The following is a 25,563-nucleotide window of genomic DNA, read 5'->3' as shown; positions in this document are numbered from 1 at the left end:
CATGTAGGTATCTTGTCTACACAAGTCTTGACCTCTACCTTGTGCTCTTCACTGTCCTTCTGGACCTGCCGTAGGAGTCAAAGTGGCAAAATAACCAAGGTGAAAGTTCAACACCAAGAATGCTATAACCTACCATTACTCATGAGATTTTCAGAAAAGGGGAAAAATCTTTCTTGACAGTTCCAGCCTTAAGAGTGAAATTTATGGCTAAACCTTTGCCAAGCTGCATGGCTAGACAAGTGGTTCAAAAAGTAAGTAAAATCCAGGGACCTCAAAGAACATGAGATGGTAAATCTGAGATGAACATGACTGTAGAAAAGAGGTACCCAGAAAATGCAACATCCCAGACCAATTTCTGCTACTTTCTGTCAGAACGAATCTGAATAGACACTGGCACTCTGTTAGCTATAAAGCTGTAATACAAGCAATGATATATTTGCACTGCTTCTGTTGGGGTTAGAGCAAGCCAAAGCAGTAGGTGTGAAATCCAGCTCCTCACATGTGTTGAACACCACAGTGAAAACTGAGAAGACAAGGGCTTGACCTCATTTACCACTGCATAACCCCTCCGACTTAGGAAGATGGCTCAGGCAAAGCTGAAAGCAATATTCCGTCCATAATCACGTGAGATATTTAACAGACAAAGCAGATGCTTAGTAAGATTTTAAATGACTCATTGGAGGAAACCTTAAGCAAGAGACAAGATATACACAAGCACATTAAACAGGACAGCATCTTGTTTTTTCCTGTTCCCTTTTTAATGTACAAGCAAGCAACCAAAGAGAAAAAAAATCCTTAAACTATTGTAATAAGGTAGCTCCTGTCTACATCATAGGAATACCAGCTGGAAAAAGACAGATAATTCACCTCCATTTTCATTTGACAGGATCAGAAGAATTGTGATGGTGTGCAACTTTGGGTCACAAGAGTAAAATCTGCACTGTTTGTTCTCCACGGTCAGCATTGATTTACCTTCACTTGAACTGAGAGGTTATTTAAGCAGTAATTTCAGCTTCCTGCAACTCAAAAGCAATAAATGGATTCTCTCGTGCATTTGAGACATTTTTACTAAGCACATTCATGGGGAGACAACTGTTGATTATACTCCAAAGGCATCTGAAATAATAATTATGATAACAAAATGTCACAAGAAAAGCATGCCTCCTAATGACTTTCTAGCACACCTGCTACTTGTTTCTCTTTTATCTCCCTGACGTGCTCATAAATATCCACCTTCCTCCTCTTCCTTCTTAGGGCTCCAGGAAGAGAGGTGGCAGGGTGGGGAGAAGGGAGTGAGGTGCAGGCAGCGAGGCTGTTCATGACACCCCTGGTGACTGGCCCTTGTCACTCATTACTGTGTGTTGAGCAACTTCATGGCAATGGGAGGTGCTGTTGTACAAAAGCATTGGGAGTTCATTCTTTTTTCCCATGACACCACTTGGCCTGTCCTGAAGACCCTGAATCCAGTACATTGCTTGGTTGTGCTTTAAGTGGTCCAAGAAGCCCAGTCCAGATTTGAAGTCACTGTTTTCCCCTGCCTTCAAGGATACAGCAGGGACCACAGCCTAGTCCTGTGCATCAACATGTCCAAGTCCATGACAGGTGTCTGGAGAGCACTGTTACCTACCAGTTGCTTTGTGGTTCGTGCAACCTGATTTCTGCCAGTCCCATTGCCAGGGGACATGGGAGGGCTCATCTACATGGTCCATGAGCATGCACCAAGGAGACATGGCACCAAAAATTCCCATCCAAGCAATAGGGACATGTTTTAGTGGGGGACTTGGTAGTGTTAGGTTAACAGTTGGACACGGTGATCTTAAGGGTCTTTTCCAACCTATATGACTTTATGATTCTACAATACAGCCCAAGGCACAAGGAGCAGCCTTTATGCAGGCAGGGACAGACCCTTGCTAGCTGGGCTGCACCGCTTCCACGACCTAACCCCCGGAGACACTTTGTGCTACACAGATGTAGGGAGCTCAAATAAATGCTGGATCTGAGAGAAGGAAAGAGACTCTCTTCACTCCACTGCACACTTTATGCACACCCCACTACCACCATCAGGCACAACAGTGTCTGAGCACTGCACAAGTGTAGGATCCCCTTCCACCTACTCCCTCTAGTCCAAAAACTATGCCTTTCTCCAGGAAAGTCAAAATGTGCCTCATGTAGCTGAGACAGGGCTGTGAAAATTCACAGAGTTGCCATTCCGTCTCCAGCACCAGGACTATGCACCACACCACTAAAGGAGGAGGTGCAGCTGACTGATTCTTGCTTCCTCAGTGCATTCATTCCTGAGCAAAGCATCCCTTGCTCATACTGCACTAGAACTAGTTCCCTGGCTAAATAAAACACTGCAGGCTGCAGAGCTGTCATTTTGGCACTGCTCACCAGCACTAAATTCAATTTTGAAAAGGAGAAAACAAAAGGGAAGAACATATCTGTTGGTTCTTGGCATTAATCAGTGAAAATTACTTCACTTCAGTGGCACCAAATGAATGTAACGGTGATTGAAATGCAATGGCCAGCAGGCTGACCACCTCAAACTCAATAGCAATATAGTCTTTGTGCCAATTTAAGAATTATTTGTATTTTTCTCGGGGGTTTTTCATATGTATAATTACATTTGCATATAAGACCTCCATAATATGCCAAGCCAACAGCTCTCAAGACCGCAGTCCTCTGTTTTTAAACAAAACAGATTCAATCCAAGGAACAGATGCTGCCCTCTCAGGGAGTCTCATCCTGTCCATCAGAGATGCTGCTACTCTAGATTGTGATATAGTTACTGACCAGCACTAGTACAGGTGCTAGGGTAGTTCAAGCAAAGACGTTTATCCCCATGTTTGTATTTTACCACCTCTGGCCTTTAATCAGGAGCAACCAGCCTATGGTTCTTAAGCCAAGACTCAAAAGTAATTCAAGTCCAGCTCAAATGTAGGATCTATCCCACAACAGAGGCATGCCAGTGCAGGAGCTGCAGGTAATCCATATCCCCAGCTGTGATGGAAAGTGGATTAAACCACTATAGCCCCATCCTTGTGTCTGAGTTAGACCAGTCCCCTCTCATCGTGCAGAAATAGGACTCCTGGCCAGGCTTTGTCAATCCCTGCCTGTAAACATCTTCTAGCATTTCTCTCAGGTTTGGCTCAGTTGTCTGCTGACTCTTGGCCAGAGAAAGATGTTGACATGATTTTGTAGGGTCAGGAAAACTGGACACATCTATACCATAGGTAGTATTAAGTGGCCAGAAGTATTCCTAAAGAAGAAGGTCCCTTGGAGGCAAGGAAACTGCCCGGTCACCTGTCCTGCCTAGCTCTTGGCCACAGTGTCAAAACTGCTCATACATGAGATGCTAGTGTTTCTTTCCGCGACTAAAGAGTCCACAAAGCACAGAACCCAAACACAGAGGTCTTCATGTAGCCCAGCCTGTGACGAAGAGCAGTGCTGGCCTCACCAGGTCACTGGTTCCTCTCCTTCGCGCCCATTCGGCTGCAGCCTTTGGGGACTTGATCCAGCACAGCTCACTGGTTCACACCAAGCCAGCCTGGGCCAAGTCACCTCTTCTCAGAACAGAGCTGGGTGTAGCATGAATGCTGTGTCTAAAATCAGGAAACAAGGACCCAAGGGCTGACCAGCGTGACTACCGATGCAACAGTCTCCTTTCATAAAAACTTACCGATAAGTGCAACTGGCTCTTGGTCACCTCCAGTCTCCCCTGGATTTGAGCCATGAGACTGTTTTGGTTTTCATTCTTAATTCCCCAAACCCAACCTATCTTGCAGTGAATCTGCTTTTGAGATTTCTTGCTTGGCAGAATGAGAAAACTGGCTTGTTAAAATGTCCAGATGGGGAGGGCTAACTGCACTGAGCATCTCCTGTATCTGTAATTCAGGCACAGAACGGAGGGTGCAACCACAGGGCATGGCAAAGCATGCTGATTATTCTGTCAGGAACTACTTAAGCTGGCAAATTTTAAGCTCTTACTTCTGATCATGAAATGCCTGCAAACACATCAAGATTTTAGCACCTGCACTCATTATTCAGAATTATTTGATGAGCGTTTTGTGCAAACATGTTTAACTGCACGTGAATCATCCACAAATCATTTGGTGTGACCTTCATTCAAGAATACAACATTCACAGACTGCCAAGGGACCTGTCAACCACACCACTCTTTTTTTTAGCCTTGATTTCTTCAGGCTGAAAAGGGGGAACCATTCCCAGGAAGAAGGATCAGAGGAGAAGACAAGCGTATGCCCTCAGATTGTGAAGGCAGGGTAAAAATTTAGAAATATTTTCATCCCTTCCTGACTAAAGGATCAAGAGAGGCGTAAGGCTGATCAATGGGCTGTTTGGAAAACTTTGCCTCCCAATTTTCTCCTCTTGGTCTCAAAAAGTAATTGCACTTGCATACATGAGGGTGATCTTCTTTGCAGTCGAATATCTCTTTCTCTTTGCCTTTCATATCTACTAATTGCTTTAGCTCTGGGGTTCTGGCTAGAGGTATTAAATGGCCTGCAGTGTCATGCAGTCCTCTTTGTAACACAGCTCCCACAGATGCACCCACTCTCCTCCCCTCTATTTGCCTTTTTTAATTTTGCTCTCTTTCTCCTGCAGCCAGGAAAGGAGGAAAGAACCACCTGTGACAGACGCCAGTGATATTGCTTGATAAAAGGTGCTCCTACACCATAGTGATGGGTGAGAGAAACCTGGAGAAAATCGAATTTGACTGACAGCATCAGTGCTGGATCTCTCACCTGGGGTACTGGCATGATAGTGCTAAAGGTCCCATCTCTAACACAATAATATTTCATATACCTGCCAAGCACGCTGATTTGAATGTATTCATCTCCCACTTTCTGTCACCACCTATCATGGTTCATCACAGTCACTGTTGCATTATTAATAATCCTTCCTCTGTGTGTATGGGTATGTTTGTAGCCCAGATGGAAAAGAGCTCCACCTGATCAACAGCAATCTCAGTGGAGGGCACCGTCTGGGGATTTGGGAAAAATTCACAAAAAGTCTGCCCTGCTATGTCAGTTTGAGGAACAGTCTACTGCTAGTTAAAGCGTCCTATCCAGCTGGCCATGCACAATACAAGTGAAGGATGAGGTGACAGGGAAGAGAACAAGGGTTTACACATTTAAATGGCACTTGTCGGGAAGCTATCCTGTTAAGATCAGTATGTGAAGAGTGTGTGGTTGAATGGGGATTTTACCCCAAAACTCTGCAGAAAACCAGACAGATAACAGCTTTCCCCTGCCAAAGTGGTCACTGGGAGGACATCATGCAACATTTTAGTGAGCTGTCAGGATTGTCAATAGGATGACATTATCCCATGATTTCTGACTAGTGAGGTGGGAAAACTTATGTCTGGTGGCAGAGCAGAGCAATAAAGTACTTCAGCCATTAGTCATGGCTGCTGTCGGAAAAACAAGACTAGCCAGAAGACCATCAGCATGAAAAGAAATGTTAGGGGCACTGACACATAATCCCTACTTCAGAAAATACTGGGAAAGAGCATTAAGAGCCCTGTGTATCCCTTAACACTGGAAATGGCTGTTGGCTCTCTAGGACACAGGGACGTGACCACTGATGTTTCCAGTGAAGACTCACATGCTAATAAACTTCTCTAACCCGTGTTTTGCCAGAGGACAAGCTCTCTTTCAAAGAACCATACATGTTCCATCACCATCTTCCTTTGAAGACAGAATTGCAAACAAAACTGAATCGCAGCTCCCAAAAGTGAAAGCCCAGCCCACGTTTTACTCTGCATGAGGTATCTATGGCACATTAGAAGGCTGTAATTTTATCTTTAGGGCCCAGCTGTCAAAACGGCAGGTTCTTCATCCTTGGCAGAATTGCCCCGGGACTCACATCACAGCAGATTTGCAGCTTTACCTCTCCTTTGTTCACTATTTTCCCAAGCAGAAGGAGTTTCATGGCCAATGAATAATGGAACCATCGCTTTCCAAAGAACAAAACATGATGGTTGCTACCTTGCTTAAGAAAAGACAAGGCCAAGATAAATGTGAGAGCTGAATCCACGCTTCAGCTCTCAACCCAGATCCCAGTTACTCTGGAGAGTGCTCCAGAGCCACGTGCTGGGCTTGGCATGTATTTATTTCTTTGACAGAGGACTCATCTCACCAGTCTGACAGTAACGTCTGATTCTCACCAGTGCTTCGCAAACCAGCATGTACGTCACCACCATCCCTCCCATCCGTGCCTTGGGGTATTTCCCATTCTGCGCCCACCCTTCCACCCTCGCTCTTCGGCTGCCGAAACACGGCTCCGCTGCCCCTGCAGCCATCCTCCGCGCTGGCAGCACGCCGCAGCGCGAGCTCGGCAGCGGTGGAACCCAGCGCTGGTGTCCCTCGTGTTGTTGCAGCACCCTGTCCCTGATGCATCAGAGGAAAGGCAAGAGAAGAGTCACTGGATAAATAATAGTGCTCAAGATAACTGTGGACTCTGGCAAATAAGTCCTGCCTGGTTAAAGAAGGGTGTCCCTTGCCACCCCCCTCACGGCTCTGCTGGAGCTGACAGCCCTGAGGCACAGGGTGCACCCATTCATGGCGTAGGGCAGCCGTGAAGGTGAGTTTTTGTTAAGATCCCATCCCAGGAATGAGAGAAGATGAATTGAGGCTCGCGTTCCCTTCAAATACCTCCACACAGAGGCAGAAACCCATCACAAAAAAGCGGTGCGCAGGGGTGGGCATGTTTAAACTCACTCCAGCTGCCTGCCATGCTCTGAAGGAGATGTCCATCCTGCCTCAGAAGCAGGATTTCTGAGGTTTTGCCCCCAAGCATGTGATTCTATACCTGCCCTTTTTGCTTTACCTCAGGTAGCCACAAATGTTGTAAGGGGCTGTGAAATTAGGCTGGCCTCTTTAAAATCCGGCCACAGCCTTTACCTCTACAACCTCGGGCAGAGGGACAATAAATTCCATGGATAAACTACATGCAGTATTTTTTAAAGAAAAAAGATTTCTTTTGATCAGCTCTAAAGCTGCTGCCCTTTAATTTCAGTGAGTGACCCCTTGTTCCCATGTCGTGGGACAGAGTTTAAAAAAAAAAAAAGAAAAGAAAGAAAGAAAGGAGCAATCAATTTCACTTTCCATCTTTAATCATTGTGAATGTTTCAGACAAGTCTCCCTCTAACTAGTCATCATTTCTGGCTAAAGTGTCTCTGCGATCTCTCATCATCTATAAATTCAGTGACACTTCTATCTTCATTGACCTTCTCTGGACCTTTCAATATCTCCTACATTTTTCTTCACCTGACAAACAACAATTTCTGACCCACCATCGGCTCAATCTTTCCTGTCCTCCTCTGGAAGGGAGCCGGCTGCATTATTCAGCCAGTCCCTGACTATTGCTTCCTTTCTGCTTATTTAAAAGTAGATACTAGAGTCCCTGTTTTCAAAGCAAAGTCCTTTGTTTTAGGCAGATTGTCAGTGCAAGAACAAGTTTATAAAATCTCTAAAAAAAAAGAAAAAACAGGAAAAAGTTTTCAAAAAGTGAGTTATTCCCTCATTTCTACTACTAACATACATGCAGAGCGGCAACCTGATATTGCTGTTGACAAGCCTGGAGAGAACAACAGGAGCACTTTTCATTGCTATGGCATCAACTTGCTTTGGAAGCTGCTCATAGTTTAGCTCTTTTGAGCTTATTTGCCCTTAAAGGAAGCTGTAGGTTTTGGGTTGGGCACAATATGGGTCATAGAAAACACAGTATCTGTTGCCGGCAGAGATTGTAAGCACATTGCTCTGTGTATTCTTATGCCTTATCGTCCCTCTCTATAAAATAGTCAACGATGCTGTTGACCTGCTTTGGAAAAACATTGATGGCTGCTAATGAAAAGCTTGAGGAAAGAGCTGGCTGTTATCTCACTGGCTTTCCCTTAGCTTTGGACCGAGGGGCATATGGAAGAGCCACATCTCCAGAATATTACATCTTCCAGAAGCCCAGCCTTCTCCCTCTTCTCCCCAGGATTCATTCAGCAACAAAACATTTCATGTTGCAGACACTAAAATGTCAGTGCTGGCTGTGGAGATGGCACCTACTGAAACCCATCGGCGTCACTCGTACACCACAGCTGCTTTTGCAGGCTGTCTGCAAAGTTGCTCAGTGCTGCAACGCTAGACTTGCTTTCTTTTGAAATTTGCTGCAGAGCCCTGGGAGCAAGGCACTTACTTATTTTTTTTCCACAAAACCTGAGATGCTGAAAAGCAGCTAGAGGCTTCTGTCAATCCTTCCCCTCCATCTCCTCGCTACGGCTTCCTGCTTCCCACAATACTACTGTACTAACACGCAAATTAACCCGGCTTAACTAGTTTCTGCTGCCAGCCCTCCACAGGACAGGTCTCAGTGCAGGGATGAAATGAGAAAAGAAAGTTTCTTTGGTATGCCTGACACTCGGAAAAGTGGCTGAAAGCAATGATTATCAGGTGTTGTGATGGCAAAGGCCAGGAACAGTGACGTCCTGGAAATCCAGTGCCATACCCTTTTCATTCTGTGAACCACTGACCTTGAGTAGAAAATAATCTGCTATTGAGCAACATTACGACGGAGTACATGCAACGTGGGCACCTCTGCTGATATTTGCCTGTCTTTGTTTTACTATTTATATCTGTAATTGTCCTGGAGAGAGAAATTAATTACAGCCTGTCTCCCTATCCAGAGATTCTGTTCATATTACAAACCCCCGAAAGCGCAACTCAAGCACTTTCTGATTATCAGTGAAACTCTCAAACTGGAATACAAGCTTCTTAATTAATTTCTCCCTCTTTTTGAGTGATTTCACGATGTTTACAAAAAAAAAAAAAAAACCACAGAGAAGATGAAGAAGAAAGCAGCAGTGAGAGATCGAGAGCAGAAAACAATTTTCTTCCGTTTAAAAGATAATTGCAGGGGAGAAGCTGGAGGTAGATGCTGGCAGGAGATTTCAAGCATCATGTGTGGCATTTCTCCTTCTCTAGAACAATAATGGAAGTTGGACTATAAAAACTGAGCATCCCATTTGCACGGCCCTTCACTTCCCCAAGGCTCTCAGGGTGTTTTAGTCCATCTTCCATTTGCTGAAAAATCAGACATTTTGATCCAGATTTTCTAAGGAAACAGGATTCACACAACTACGCTCTTTATGCAGAGGTGTTAATGCACATGTGTCTGCCCGTTCAGTTGTTTGCCTTTCCTTCCCTCACTCCCTTGAGCTCACTGTACAATTTTAGCTGAATTTCGCTGGCATGACAGGCATAAATGAACGTTTTCATTTTAAAAAAGGAGGATGTCCGGGTAGAGGACAAAGTCTCTGTGTCCCAAATGATGGAAAGTCTACAGGCTGAACTCACAGCTTATTAGACTCAAGACAGCCCACATGGATGAGAAGCCTTATAAATGCCCCAACCACAAGAAAGATTTCAATTGGACTGACAATCAACCGTGAGACAAAAATGTATTGAAACCAGGCCTCATTAGTTCCATTCATCATCAACTATTCACTTCTTTCCTCCTGTGTCTCTTACAGGCTCCCAGCAGGTTTTCACCACCTCTTGGGCCATCAGCAGCGTCCCCTCTGGGCACTGACCCCACTCCCTCTTTTCTGTCCGTAACGAGGAATGGGGATGGGGAAGGAGATAACTGCCACTTCTGCCCCCACCACGTCCACTTGCACCTCTGGCTACTTAGGCAGAGCAGAAGCTGTTTTCCGTTTTTTTCTTGTAATGATATAAATAGAGGAAACTATTCTTTGCTCCCACCTTCCTTTAAACTGCCCGTAAGGGAGAGGATAATTGTTTTCTTTGCAACTACTACCTCACAGGTGACTTCCCTCTTACCAGGTTACTACTAATCTGCTAATCCACTGCCACTCACAAGGACGAAACCTTGTCAAGACCCAAGGACAGCGATGGAGATCATCAAGGGCCATTTGTGGACCGCACAGCCAGCACGGGGGCAGGGGAGCACCACCACCAAAACTCGAGCACACACAGCTGGGGATGCTGGCAAAGGCAGCAGTCCTTGATCCGCACTTGACCATCAAGGTTGTGGATGGGAGGCAACACAGCAAAGGCAGTGCCAACAGCCAGGGGAACCTGCTTACGGCTGCTGGGCTGGCTAAGTAGGTTAGTTTAAGCTGTATCACTATCTCTTGCTGGAGGGTTCACCACTTGACTGCTTGCTTTGGAGGGGAAGCGTGCGATGGAGTGCCTCCTAAGGGGTTCCTGTACAAAGCCCCTGCTCAGCACTCAGATAAGCAGCTTGTATCTGAAGGCAGTGTTTCTTTCTGAGTTAATTCCTCTCCCTTAGAGGTTACGGAGGGATTTGAGCAGTTCATTCTCTGAAGAAAGCGAGGAGGATTCTCTCCCCATGGCGATACATGTGGGAACCCCGAAGGAGACTGGGTGCTTCCTATCATGCCCCTGTCTGATCTTTAAGTCAGCGAGAGCTGTGCAGCTACAGCTAAGGGAAATTCAGCCACCAGTTTTGGAAGGGAGGGCCAAGCTCACTGTTAATTAAAGTAGGAAGGGTAATTGTTTCTGTTCAGATAGTGTAGATAGGACCCCACATGAGATCATGGCCTCGCTGGAAGGTGGATTAGGAAGAAAACAAACAAGCATGTTGGGAAGACCATTTGGGAAAAGCAAAGATTGCTCACTACCAGCATTTCCTAGCAGACTGTCTACAGAGTAGGTCAAGAGACCCACAGGCATGTCAGAAGAAACCAGATGCATCAGTATTATAAGCCATCTCCTTAGTTGGTGGAAAACTCATTGGATCTGCACTTGTTAACCTTGCTTTCTGACGGAAACAAGGCTAATAAAAAAGGCTAACAAAACCATCAAGTTCCAGTCCCCCTGCCTTCACATGAGTGACTTCTGAACAGGCTGATTGTGATACCAGCCAGGTTGGACAAAAAGCGTCAGAGACTGTTATGTCCCAACAAGTCAGTGAACAAAAGCTGTCTGAGTGGTGGAGAGAGACTCTTGAATAGCACAGCTGAAAAAAAGCTTTCAAGAGTGAGCTCAGCTCTCACAGACATGAGAGGATCCATAAGGAAGAGACACCTGAGGACACCCCGACCATAAGACCTTGAGATGGCACTTATCACCCCACAAAGCACAACCCCCAAGGACAACGTGCTGCGTTGGTGCTCGCACCTCCTGGTGCCTTTCCTCCTGCCCGGTCCCTTCTGTCCCCTGCCTCCTGGAGACCCCTCTTTTGAGCACAGGGACAAAGTCTCAGCACGTGCCCATCCATGCCACCCTGCTGAACCTAGAGGAAAAACTGCATAAAAGAAGGAGAAAGAAAGGAGAAGAGGAAGGGTAGGAGGCAGCTACTCAGAAAAACTAGATGAGACCCAGAAGGCCCACTTGACAGCTACTGAAAAGGAACGAGCATCGCATTGCACCGCAGTAAAACTGTACTCAGCTTTCCTCACAGACGTTTCTGACAGATGTGTTCAATACCCCGTGTCTCACTTCATTTGGCTCCCCTCTCATCTGTTAGCAAGGGATTTTGATTCACGCAAGCACGAGCAGATGCGCACCCTTTCGTGTCTGCTGGTGCTTTTCGCCCAGCCCTGGGAGCCTGAGGCTGGACAGACCTTTGAGAACAGACATCAAAAGAAGGAGGCCATACCACAGCTTCTTAGCTGACCAACTGATCTGCGAGCTGCCTTACACTGAAATGCAGCTTACAGCACTGCAGCCTTCATTGCAGGACTAATTGTCTTAACCTAAATGACACTGGGCAGGGAAGGCAAAGCTGGCTTTTATAAAAAGAAAATACTGTGATGAATGCTCCAGCAGCAGCGTTACTGGGCGAGACAACGAGGGCTGCCCAAGCATAGTGGAAAACATAATGGGATGAAATCATTCATGTATCACTTGTCCTCTTTGAGTTGGCATGGAAGAACAATCCATCTTTCTTCTCTGATCCCACCTTGAGCTGGCAAATAGGAGGAAGAAAGCATCTTCTGCTAAGCAGTGTGATCTGATAAGGACTAGAGCAATGCAATAAACATGGAGCCACACAGTGAGCTTTTTAGAGCCTGCTTTTCAGTGCAGAAAGGCACTTGAAGGCAAACCTCACGGAGTTCCATAGACCTGACAATGCAGCTATTTGAATGCAATGTGTGATGTTGTCTGTAATCTGCAGTGTGGCTGACTAGTGCAGTATGTGTCACATTCAAATGCATTACATTGCACTGCTAATTGACTCTTAATTTCTCTCTGATGGGTGGTCAAATGAAGTAAAATCCAGCTTTATATAAGATTACTGACAAAAATGCTGTCATGAGTTATTCTATACATTAAGTAAGCTGGGTTGAAGTGGACACAAATCAGCCCTATGATCAAAGCCTTTAGGTTTCAAAACTTTATTTAACCTTGTTTCCTAGCAAGTCCATGCTTTCACATCAATAATAAACTGTTATAGTGAGGCCCTCAAGGAGCAGCAATCAGGCTTGAAATCACAGACAATGATTTTTTCCTTTTTGGTACATATTGTACACTGAGAAGTCTTCAACTTGCCATGCATGTTGCTCCTTCACATTTCAACACTCACTACTCCAGTGTGACTCCTCAACCCCTGTCTAGTTTTGGGGTTTGTTTCCCACAGTCAACCTGGCGTCCTGTTTGATAAGGCACCGTGGCTTAGACCTGTCATCTCTTACCATGCACAATGAGATTTCCCTTCCTTCCTGCAACACTATTGCACGTGCCAGCATTGTCTGCTTGACTGTATGAATTTGGAAAGACCGCCACGGGCGCTGAGGTATGCAGAACCTCAGAAAATTTGTCTGTGTTCTCTTAGCCCATTAGGAGGTTTTAAGTGATGTGCAAGATGGCAGACCCCCAAAGTTATTAACCCTCTGACACCCACTGAAATGGATGGTATTTAAGCAGCTAAAACCCAATAAGGACCAAAAACACTATCCTTTTGCAATTTATAAAGCCTTTCATATGCTTACTCATGATGTGGGCTACCAGACTCTGTCCTAGACTCTCACCTAGTACAAATCAATGCCCTGCTGGTTTGCACAACCGAAGACATGAGCCAATGAATCAACAGCTTGTTTTTCTTAATCTAAACTCTCAGTTAGAATAAGGACTCTACACAGACACCTGCCTGCGTCTTTTGTAAAGCTTTGAAATACTAAATCAAAACTCCTTCTGAATTCAACGCTTCCCTTGTCTCCTCTTTTCCCTTTGAGTAGAGCAGCAACATAATACAGCATCGTCCCGCAGCAGGAAGAGTTTGTGGTTAGCAGCTGGATAAGCCTCCAGTAGCAGCAAATTAAGGGGTCCAGGGCCTGAAGCAGAGAGAAATAGTTTGGCTTTTGAACACAGTCCAGCTTTGTTTTATCAACAACGATTTTTACTAAGCTCATCTGAAGCAGCGCAGGCATCGACGAAGTAGTTCGACCACTGGTTTGATCCTGAGGCACTGACACAGGCAAAGCTGGGGATGCATCTCAGAGATACCAGCCTGCCAGTTTACCCTCAGGACTGGTCTTTCCCACCATCCACATTGCGAGCCTTCAGATGGGACTGACATGGGTGCTCCGTGTACACCAGGCGAGTTACCATGCCGTAGGGGGAAGATGCAGAGGCTGTTTGTGGGGCCAAGAGTGCTGCCAGTCCTCCCCCAAGCCACTCCTGCACAGCAGCACAAACCTCAGCGATATCCACAGCCACGGGAGGTGAGGATGTGGTGCCAGCCTGAGGCTGCTCAAGGGAAAGCGCACTGGAGACCTCCAAACGGTGGGAGGCATGGGCAAAGCTGGGCTGAGAAACATGGGCTATCATGGGAGTCCTCACAGTTCTGAAGTGATGGTCTGCATGAGGGCAACCTCACCGGTTAACCCTGGAAACACTGGGGATGCCACCGGGCCAGCAGGATCGGTGTGGTGCAAAATGCGATAGGGGCTTCTTTTTGCTCATGACATTGTCACGAGATGTGAGATTCTTCTGGACCAGCACTCTCTGGAGCCAGAAATCTGGCAGACAAGTATCGTGCAAACCTCTCACGCCTCTCTGCACCCAGAGTCACTATCAGATACACCAGACGTTGCTGTTTCTGCATGACACTTCTCCCTTTGCGGCTTGGTCCATGCGGCTCAGTTCTCAGCTACCTCATCCCCTGTTCAGTTCAAACCTGGTGGTATCTGCACAGCAGTGACAGTACTCCTAATTTTGCTCTGCTCCCAGCTATTTTAATTCTGAGCAGAGATTGCAACAAACTATTGCCTGTGCCTTCCTCCCTTTCGTTTCCCCTGCAAAAACAGGTTATGTTGCAACAGGAAAACATTCCGCCTCAATTTGAAGATCAGCTTCTTGTCATAAAGGGAGTAACTGTGGTCACAAGGCAGCTCCCAGGGCCCCGGTTCAGCAGTCAGTCTCTGATCAGCGAAGCATTTAAGCACATGTTTACCTGTAGCCTGATGATTATATCCCTTACACTTTCCAGAGCCATGCTTTTCTGCCTCTGGTTTATGGACCCCTAAAGGCTCATGAACTACTTCTAAGGGGGCCTGAAAGGTACTTAAGAAGAGCAAGCTTCTCACCAAGAGGCTTGTTTGCTATGGAGAAGGTCCAGGCTCCTGCTCAGGGAATGAAGAGACCAAGGACCACTGCCTGAAAGTAAAACACATCTGACTAAGCCAGGCCATGGGCTTTAACAACTTGGGATGCAACCTCACCCAAAGGGCTGACATCCCAACATCTCTAGGTTTGTCTTCATGGTATCTTGCAAACCAACGCTAACTTGCTCTGGAGCCAATCTGACAGGATGAAATCAGCTCCAGACCCAACACGGAGCAGCGGTGGTGAGCACAGGGCTGAGTCCGAGCTAAGACACTGTGCTGAGGGATGGGCTTTAGCACAAGCCTCCAGTGTGGGGCTTGTGTCAGCTGGTTTGGAGCAAAAGCAGAACATACTGATGTCTGCCTGCAAAATATCTTACTAGACTGAAAGCTGTGGAAAGCTTGGTGTTTCTTATCTTCTCTGCCATCTGGACAGAAATGACATGAACTGCTCATTTTTGCCGGGACAAAGTTGTATCAGATCCTTTTCTCACAATGCTGGTCATGAAAAGGCACCTGATTTCAGCCCAGAGGGTATTGTGCCCACTTCTGCTCTTGCTTCCTCCTTGCATGCAATCCCAGCAAAATAGCCTGCGAGTGGTGAGCTAACCTGGACCCATCCAATCTTACTAAGTAAATGTCCCATGTCTGCCCTTTATCGATCCATCTACAAATGTGCATATGGAAGTAGGTAATTCGTGCTGAGATTTACTAAAAATATGTCTAACTCACCTTGCATTTTAACTGGCCATTCAAATTACTTTCAGAAATCTATTATGTGCACTATCATTTTTATTTTCAGCACAAGGGGGATTTTTTTTCCCAGCCAGTCAAGTTACTGTCTACTTTTATAGAATAAATTGCTATAAATTAAGTTAGCAGCAGTATAAACAGAGGTAAAAGATCCCTGTCTCTGTAGTGGCAGCTGACAGCATTATGGAAATGTAGAATGTCTATTTCTGAGTTTATTCTGATGCTGATGAGTTTGCACTGATGTTCGCCTCTCTCATTTCTCATTTTATCACCTCTAATGCAGTGATTTTCCCTCCACAAGCTTCTCCTTCCTGAGGTTTGACTTAGTCAAATAAATCCTAAAGGCTATTTTAAAAATGAGCTATAGGGAAATGCTTCAAGTTGGCATAGTGGGTAACTCTTAGCCTTTTGTTTGAATAACAAAACTTTGTTTTGAAATAATAAAAGTTGCTGCAATTGAATACATTCAGGCCAATAAAAGTATAATCCATTTTCCCCTTGAAATATGCTCATAATAAAAGAGAGCATGTATTTTTGCTTTAAGTCCATTTCAAACTTCCAACCCCTACTGCAGGACAGCACAGAGAAAGTTAAGTAGGAGAGAGAATAAGGAAGTGAAAGTTTGCAGCCCTAAAAGTGTGAGTGTCTGAGTGTGCAAATACATAAAATAGTGTCCTTTTCTTTTTTACTTACTACTTTTCCACAGCTCTGGATGTGTAAAGAAGGCTTTAAAAATGGGTGGAATAGCACCGATTTGGGGGATTCCTTCCACCACCAAATTGTAATAGGGACACTTGTGGGAATAAGAATTAATCCCTTATCTTGTGAAAGATTCCAGATGCACCAACCCAACCTCCAATATCAATACAAAAAAAAAATATCCATAGTTTCACAGGTTACATAGGAAGTGACCTTGGAAGAGTCTCTATCCAGGAACATGTTTGACAACCCTTTGTTTAGAAGCCTCCATCTGCATTTTACTGAGCATGGCAGCATTTTTTTGATTTTTTGAGAGTTTGGTAGAGGTGGTTTTGAAATCTATGACAAGAGCCATGTCCTTTCCAGTAGGTTTGAACACACTTACCTTGATCTACCTCCAGACCTAAAACTCCATTGAAAGGAGCTCTTCTAGGAGGAATAAAAGTGTGGGTTGTTTTTTGGGTTTTTTTTCTATTAAAAGAAGCAAGCCAGAAGAATCACAATAACCTTTCCCTCTTCCCCCTGCCCTAGAGCTCAGCTTGTCATTGAAACACGCAGGGAAGGAGTTATTGAACCCCCAGAGACCAGATCCTGACTACCAGAGGAAACTTTCTCCTGGTTTTGGCACTGACATCTGAATGGTTCCTGGAGACTGCTCAAGTTCAGTGAGGTTTCTTGGGAAAGCAGGCGAAACACTTGACACCACTGGCCAGGCTGCTTTCCTGACTGTGCACCCATCCGTCAGGCTGCTACGGAGCCTCAGTGTCTAATGGTTGTAGCTGGGAAACTGCCTGGGAATTACTCCTTTTTATGGGAAATTCCAGAATTGGGAAACTTGAGGATTGTTCCAAACCAAAATTATTCTGAATTTTGTAATCCTTTGGGGTATTTCTCTTCTCTTAGCATTTTGCTTTTAGCATTTTATTGAGCAAAACTAACCGCAATGGTGGAACAACAGCAAACAGCACCATTAACAAGATTCCTACTAGCCAGTTTCAACCCTGAGCCATGGAGTCAACCTCTGCTGGTTCCAGACACAGTCTCTGCTCTTAGCTAAAGCTAAGTTAGTTACCTTGCATTACCTTGGCAGCATATAACATACCATAAGAATGCAGCCATTAGCATGTGTATATACCAGTGTCTGCAAGCTACAAACTGGGGCAATCCTGGAGAAAAATATGAACTCTGGAGAAAAAAATAAGAGAATCATCCCTTAAAGCCCAGACTTCGTGGAGGCACCAAATGGAGAACATAAATCTCTTGCTGAGAAAGGGGCAAGTACTTTCTCAGGAGGTATAGCTGCCTTTGCATACCCTGCAAATCTGGGAACTGTGGCTACAAGGAGCACCCCAGAGCATGCAGCTGTGACCAGGAGTTCAGGGCAAGAGGAGACCAGAAATGGCTCTGCTGCCATCTGGTGACTTTTGTAGCTGTTTGAGCTTAAGGAAAGATGCTGTAAATCTTGGCAGGTAGTACTAGCTTAGCAGCCCAGGATAATACGCACTTAAACTGTGAACTTAGCTGTGGTAAAGAGAGGAATACGGTGAAAAATTCAGTGCTGGATGTCTTCAGAACATAATGAACATAATGTTGTGTGGATCCACGTTCAGCCCAAAAGATATTGCTGAGACATTACTGCTGGCAATGACTGGAGCAGGAACATTTAAGAAATGCTGCAGTTGACATTTATGTGATCATTTGTCTCCCAGGAGCATTTCTTGACAAGTTCTCAGAATCCAAATTCGACTTCTGTTCTGGAACATGGGAGGGCTCTGCTTTCCCGAATGGCAGTGTTTAAATAAAATGCATTGTCAACTACAGCAATTACACTAGGGTTAACACAGAAATTTCCACCCTTGTTTAGAGCTGTGCTCCTGGACTCTGAGAAACATGAAAGCAGGGACTTCCACTGCCTCCTTTTGTCATATGGAAGAAAGCTTCCTTTTACCAGTCTTTTTCCTCTCCACTAAACTCTCCTTTCTTTTTGTTTCATAAAAAAACAGCAACTAGTGGTCACATCTTCTTCTGCACTGTACCTTATATAGTGTACATTTCCCATCCCTTCTGTTCTTCATCTCTTCACTAATGTTTCAATCTTTCTTTATATGGCAGTTTTTCCATGCACAGACTCATCCTGGTGGTCTGACTCAACCACCCTCTCCGCCTGCTTTGGAGGTGATCTAAATTGAACTGAAAACTCCTGCTGAAGGCATAGCATTGATTTCTATAATAGCACTGCAATATCCCACATCCCATACTTGGTGCATTTTGCTTCTCTTTAACCACTAATTTTGTCCATCCACAGCAACTATTCATTTGCTGAATATGCTGAAAATATGCAAACACACTTAATAGAAAAGGAAGAACGTCTGCTGCTTTTCTCCTTGTTTGATCTTAGACGCTGTCCTCATCCTCCCACCTATCAGAGCTTATAATTTACCAGTGCTATTTCCAGGACAAATGTATCTAAAGAGTCCTAAATTTCAGCTCGGTAATAGGATTGCTAAATCCAAATACAGAATGATCCAAATAAATATATAGAGGTTTTAGCCCAGCCTCACTCATTTTACTAGAACACTGCTGTGGGGGTGTTTTGAGCTGTGCTAATTTGCAAATTTCTTGGTAATAATCATCTTTTCTTCAGGTTCCTTCAACTGGAAACTAATGCATTTCAAGGAGGAAAATGTGAAGAAAATGGCAACAACTGAAATAGACTCAGTGGGGGAGGTTTTCAGATTTGCTTTTTATTTGGTCATTTATTTCTTCAGAAAAAGCAAGCAGCTCAACTAAATAAAAAAGAAAACTCCTTGCTTATGAAATCTAGCAGACAATACAATGGTCTCTCAAGTGAAGTGGTAAAAGCTTCCATTACCTGAGACATTTAACCGTGAATTGAATTTAGGACCATAAAACATTCCATTCTTTCTGTGCTCCAAGTGCAGCACCAGTACTCAATAGCCTTACCAGGCTGCTACTGTTAAAAAGAGAAATGAGTTACGACTGGGATGTACACTGATACAATCTCTCCGCTTCTCTCTATGTAAGTACACTAAGTATCGTATCCTTCATAGAAATGAACAACAGCTTTTTTTCTTGTTTGGGACTCCCCTGGTCTGCAACCTTAACTACGAAACATCAAATCCTTCCCCAGGCTTCTCACCAAAATAAATGTGGGGCACAGAGGCCTGTGTGCCTTATGTGGGAGCAGCACTTCTTGGGAGAACAATTTATCCTCCCTTGTATAGTGTACAAGGGATCAGTACACAGCTCGGGCAGGTGGTGAGGATTTGAGGGTCACTGGGGGGGCTGGTCAAAACTGCTTCTCAGACTGTCACAGCTTCAGCATCCCCAGACAATGTTGAAAACCCTCAACTTCCATCTAGACAGCAATTAAAGGAAGAAAAGAAGAAATTTCAAAATATTGTTGCATGCTTGCAGTGAGCTATACGCTGAAGGAGCTTCCACTCTGATCCATCTCAGAGCACCTCACCTTCTTCCGTAGGTTTCTGATGCGAATTGCACAGAAAATGTTCTCATTGCAAGGTTACCCCATGTTTTTACATACGCTTCAGACCAATACTGTCTTCACACAAAAAAATTAAGCTCAGCTTTATGACTCCTTTGTCTGCTTGGTGCAAAGTACAGTTAAAATTCATTTTATAGAGACCTTCCACTCCTACATCTTTCCCAGCATTAGCTCAGTCATGGCCCAGACTGCAGACTTCCCAGTTAGATAGTTCTCTTGTACCATGTTGCAATGCCACAGGTCCTCATCTCTAGGTTCTCTTGTAACCCAGAAAACTGAGCTTGAGTTAATATTTATTTCAGCTCGTGGCACAGTGAAAGGTGAGGCTTCTTTAAGCAAGTTTATTAACAAACACTAGTACAACCACACAAAAAGTCACTGTATTCCTGACCGGCTATATTTACTCCAAGGCCAAGCTGCTTTTAGATAGCTGGGGAAACATGGGTTGGTGGCTCCATGTAGTACAGTTCCTCTTTCCTTTGAGCGACAATTCCCAGAAAGTCTCAGCACTCCAAGATTTTCCCCCCATGATGTGTGCCCCTGCACACATAAGCCAAATGACCAGGACAAATATCCTCTCTCTAATAAATGTTATAACCATCTCCCATGTTCCTACTTCTCTAATTTCATCCTGTATTCCATCTGCAAATGCTGCAAGTCTTGTGATCTATCTGGCACAATATAGCAAATGGTTAATTTTTATTTAAGACAGTTAAAACTGGTACCCACCTAAATATAAATCCAGTATTATCTCAGACAGATGTGGATCAAGCAGGCAGCCAACCAGTTCATGGAGAGTGGTAAAAGGAGCATCTGCATTTACGCAGCAAAAGGGTCATAGCTGCATGTTCAGCATCCAATGGCACCTTGACTATCAGGAGAAAAAGTAGTGTAGGGAGGAAAAGAGAGAAAGAAGAGAAGAAAGATGGTAGACTCCTGCAGTAGCTAGGGCACGTTGGAGACACAAAGCAAGACGAACTCAGCTCCAGACCCCACATGACCAGCACCCCAAAGCCTCCAGCATGATGGTGGTGGCCCACCCTGCAAGGCAGTATGACAGAGTGCTACCTACCTGAGACAACAGTCCCTCCTCCACATTACATGTGCTGCAATCACAGAGTAAATGTAGAGCTGAGCAGGCTCTGTCCTGGTCCCCAAAAGGCTGGGAATAAGCTGTATATGTTCCTTGTTTGCCATATCCCCCTGTGACTACAGGGGAAATTATAATGCAGGCTGACTCTTGCTGGTTTTTTAACATCTTATCAGAAAGTTGTATCCAAAGGTTTTAAGAAAGTACTCAACTCTTCTATCCTCACAAACAAAACCAACAACAACAACAACAACAAAGGGAGAAGTATTTCCTCTAGAGAGAGGCAAGTATTAGAGTCACTGTATAAGACTTTGGTGAGACCTCTGAGCAAACTGTGTCCATTACCAGTCACACAGCTTCAGGGAAGAATTCAATGTGAGCAAGCAAAGAGCAAGGCTGCGGGCATGGGGAGAGGAAGGAGGAGGCCACCAGCTAGGAGTGAACTAGGAGAGCATGCCTTGTTTAGCCTAGCAAAATGAGAACTGAGAGGAGGTATGACGGCTTTCTATAAATACATCAGAGCAAAAACAGCAACAAGAGACAATAATTATATTAGCTAAAAGAAAATGTTGGCACAGGAACAAATGGATGCAAGCTAACTATGAATACATTTAAGCTGGTAATCAGGAGATGGTTTCTAACCATCAGACAAAGGAAATTCTAGAACAGCCTCCCAGTGAGTGTTGTGGGGGGATGAGACTTGATTGCTTTTAAGATAAAGATCGATCAGTTTACAATAGGGATTGAATGACAGCAGGCCTGCAATAGCAGGGAACAGCACTTGATGACCCAGATCATCTTGTCTAGTCCCATGATCCTGAAAGCACTGCAAAGTACCTGCTGTGTGGATGGCTGCAACATAAAAAGTGTCCTGCAACACTACCAATTTCCCCTGACACATACCACTCTGCAGTGCATGCAGGTGTACAAGGCACCTTTTGTTATTCCTCACCCAGTCCCACCACCAGCGCATCTTCTTACTGCCCCTGCCATGCCTCCAAACTTTGGGAGTCTGGAGCCCTTTCCACACGTCACCTCTTGTCCACATTTTTGCAGCAGCTCCACAGATCACAGCACACCACAGTCATGAAGTTAGCATTAGCCCAACTGGCATCCCAAGAGTTTTGCAGGCAGCACTATCCTGTTGCCAGGCTCTGCAAACTCCACTGTGACTCTGCAGCTGTCCAGAGAACAACAAATTCTTCTGCTTTTCCCAAATGTTCTGATCTCCAGCTATGACATCTGTAGCCAGAAGCAGAACCAATATGCAGCCTTGGTCCACAGAAACAGTCGTGACCCATCTACATTATTTGAAGAGAAATTTTAGCAATACAATAATTTCTGCTACCCTGTGCAGGACAGATGCTGAAGCTGTGGTTCTGTCATAAACAGAAAACTGCAGGAATGAAGCAGCCCAGAGTTACAGGCTTTTTTGTACAGGTGAAAGATCATGCCACTCTGTCTAAAAAGAGAGGGGCAGGTCAGTCTGGCCTGTACAGAAGAGGGCTGTAATAGAGAGAGTCAAAGTATGAGAGGAGGAAATTAGATTACCAGATCCAAGGAAAAAAGGAAAATGTAAACCAAGAATACAGATAGGGCTATGTCCTGGTTTTGGCTGGGACAGAGTTAATCTTCTTCTTAGTAGCTGGTACAGTGTGTTTTGGATTTAGTGTGAGAATAATGTTGATAACAGACTGATGTTCTAGTTGTTCCTAAGGAGCCCTTATCCCAAGTTAAGGATTTTTCAGTTTCCCATGCTCTGCCAGCAAGAGCTGGGGGGGAGCATGGCCAGGGCAGCTGACCCGAACTAGCCAAAGGGATATTCCATACCACAGAATGTCATGCTCAGTATATAAACTGGGGGGAGTTGGCAGGAGGGGTGGATCACTGCTTGGGCATCGGTCAGCGGGTGGTGAGAAACTGCATTGTGCATCACTTTTCTCGGTTTTTGTTTTGTTTTTTTGTTTGGGTTTTTTTTTTTGTTATATTCCTTTTCATTACTATTCTTCTTATTACTGTTGTTATTATATTTTATTATTATTATTGTTAGTATTATATTTTATTTTACTTTAGTTATTTAATCATTCCTATCTCAACCCATGAGTTTTACTTCTTTTTTTTCGATTCTCCTCCCCATCCCACTGGGAGGGGGGAGGAGTGAGTGACTGGCTGTGTGGTGCTTAGTTGCTGGCTGGGGTTAAACCGCGATGAGCTGAATGCCTGACGTTTTATGGGACCAGGGCTGTGAGGAATTGTGGTCAGCAGAGACCAGCAAGGTCCCCAGGGAGCAGGCGTGGAGGGAGAGCTGAGCACTGAAAGCAGTGGTATAGGCCTTGTATGGCTTTGTGAAACTCAGGTTAAAACAATTCTACCTCCCTGGCAGGTGGTGAGGAGGAGGAGATAAAAATCAGTGAAAAGAGGCAAATCCGATGCTGACCGACTGTCTGCATTTAGCCTTTCTTCTATGCATATCGCTCCGGTACCGTCCCTTTCCCTTTGCCCGAGCACATCCAGGAGCACGCTCTTCCTCTCCGGACCCCACTAATCCTGCTGTAACACACAGTACTGTTTCCCCACCAGAAGGATGAGGACAGGATAGATACCAGACAAGGATAGATGGTGGATATAATGTGGGGAAAGCAAGACCATACTGGGTGGCTTCATGGGTGGTAAGCCCTTAGCACACAACTCATCTTGCATTAAGCATAAGAAAGTATACACACGTCCTAAAACGTTCTGCACTGGCAAGAGCATTTCATACAATATGTATCTCACTGCCAAAAAGACACCTGAGGGAACACATCATGTACCCTTTCACAGTTTCTCTCCCTGGCATGTAGGCAAAAGAATACAAGATGCTTTCAACAAAAGGAATAAGCAATATTCTCACAATAGTCTGAGAGTGACTGAAGCTGCACTTCAGGTCTTAAAAACTATAGGGACTGTTTGATTTTCCGATTCCCTCCCTACGACCTCTTATATTCAAGAACACAAAGAAACAATTCTGTCCAGTACTAAGGATTTGAAGGGTTTGTGACTCTCTTAAATTTGCTATCGGCATCCTGACATTTTCCCCACCTGACCTGTATAATCTAGGTGTACATTCTAAAGAGATCCCTGAATTTTCTAGAAAAAGGAAAGGCTAAGGTGTTTGAAAGCACCCAGTAAATGCCAGTGGTTTGTGCTGGCTGGTTCCCTTTATTAGCTCTGAAGAATGGGAATGATTGAAGTGAGTTTTTCTGAGCATTTCTGCACTGATGAAAAGTACAGTAGGAGGGACTACATGTTGTTGTTGTTGTTACTATTACAATTACTATTATTATTATCATTATGATTGTTCTGTGGGAGGAAAGGAGCACGGATAGATCGCACCAGGGGAAGTCTGAATGATTGGTGCTTCAGTGGCTTTATGTGCAAGTATCCTGCTACACACTCATTTTGCAAATTCACCTGCAAATTCATTCTCTATCCTCCACACACAATCACTGACACAATCTAATACCTACGAACCATCCAGCACTAAAACCATTAAACTGCAGGGGAGCTAGAATCCTTTCTCATTCTAGGGTGCAGAATATTAAACATAGCATCCCTACACATTTACTAGCTGTCATTATCAAATGCTTGCCATCATCAGGCTAACTTGGGCTCTCAATTTTCAAAGCAATCCATATCCCTGTTCCTTCAGGCTGCACCTAGCCTCTCCCACCCACGCTAATGGCTTATTCTGCCTTGCTCCCATTCTGCCTCCACCTGACCCATAGGCCAAGCGCTCCCAGGAGTTAACTGATATTTCCATACAGTCCATAATGAGCAAGAAAGCTGAAGACTGTATAATCCTGGTGACAGGAGCCGTGTTTTTGTTGTACTGTGCATTGCCAAATGGGGTATGGATCCATCACTGGGACTCCTAGAAACATCATCAATAATCGGAGGTAAAGAGTAAGTCTTGGTGAGTTCAACTCTGGCAAGGTCCTGGTCATAAATTTGCAGAGGCACTTGTCCGCCTGGGTAAATCCTCCCTGGGTTATGACTTGGAGGGCAAGGAGTGATTTTAGAGTTTCACCAGGAGCAGGCACACATGGGTACATGCACAAGAACATCTGCACAGCCTAAGGGGTGGTGGGTTTTTACTCTGATGTGTTACAGCTGCTGCACTTGCAGACACTGATGTGTTCATAGAGGCTGTACCCCTCACTTTGGATCAAACTATACCCACACAGCATAACAGGCATAGGCCTCCATCTTCTTCTAATTCCTCTAGGGCCTACTATACCACAAATAATTATTTTCATCATTATGTACTTGTTAGGACACAAAAGCATCAGCAGGACCAGAAGGGGGATCTGTAAGCACTGGGGAACAGGCATGTCTGTGATGGGTCAGGTTTAACCTCAGGCATGTGGGAATTGTAGTCTGCAGACAGCATGTGACTGTGAGCAGCCTCTGACAGAGTCATGTGAGTGTCTGCCGGCATCTAAATGAAAAGAAGACTCCTGCATCAGTGGAGATGATGGGATTTAAGGTAAGAGTTAAATGAGGTTTGTTGAACAGGGACCTCCTGAGCAGTCAGAGTGAAGAAAGGCTAACCTGGTGGGAAGGCTGACCAGGCTGTCTCCTGAGCTTTTTTACCTCTGTCTTGAATCCTTTGCGGTAATGAATGAGCCCTTTAGAAGATGCTGGGGTAATGTGCCTTTCTCTTGCCTGCCAACTTTGGACAGTTGATTGGAAAGGGTGTGAGGGTTGCATGATGCCTTCACAGGCAGTAGCCCCAGTGTGCTGTTCAGACATGCGTATCTCGGCTCCGGCTGCTCCACCTGTGCAGTACAGCTACTCAGTTCCTCAGGCAATCAATCAGATAGACTTACAGGAGATGTGCCTGCTCATGTGCGTGCA

The 25,563-nt window shown here is 44.9% G+C and overlaps 1 long non-coding RNA gene across 1 annotated transcript; it reads right to left on the bottom strand.

The window, feature by feature from the left end:
- Positions 1 to 18,776: 18,776 nt before the first annotated feature.
- Positions 18,777 to 21,914, bottom strand: LOC138690006 (uncharacterized). Its single transcript, XR_011328779.1, has 2 exons — positions 20,307 to 21,914; positions 18,777 to 20,117 (listed from the first exon to the last, which is right to left on the bottom strand). It is a non-coding gene; the product is annotated as an uncharacterized lncRNA (long non-coding RNA).
- Positions 21,915 to 25,563: the final 3,649 nt, after the last annotated feature.

Source organism: Haliaeetus albicilla, chromosome 19 (genome assembly GCF_947461875.1).
Source record: "Haliaeetus albicilla chromosome 19, bHalAlb1.1, whole genome shotgun sequence".
Taxonomy (NCBI): domain Eukaryota; kingdom Metazoa; phylum Chordata; class Aves; order Accipitriformes; family Accipitridae; genus Haliaeetus; species Haliaeetus albicilla.
This window is presented reverse-complemented; position numbering and strand designations above follow the sequence as displayed.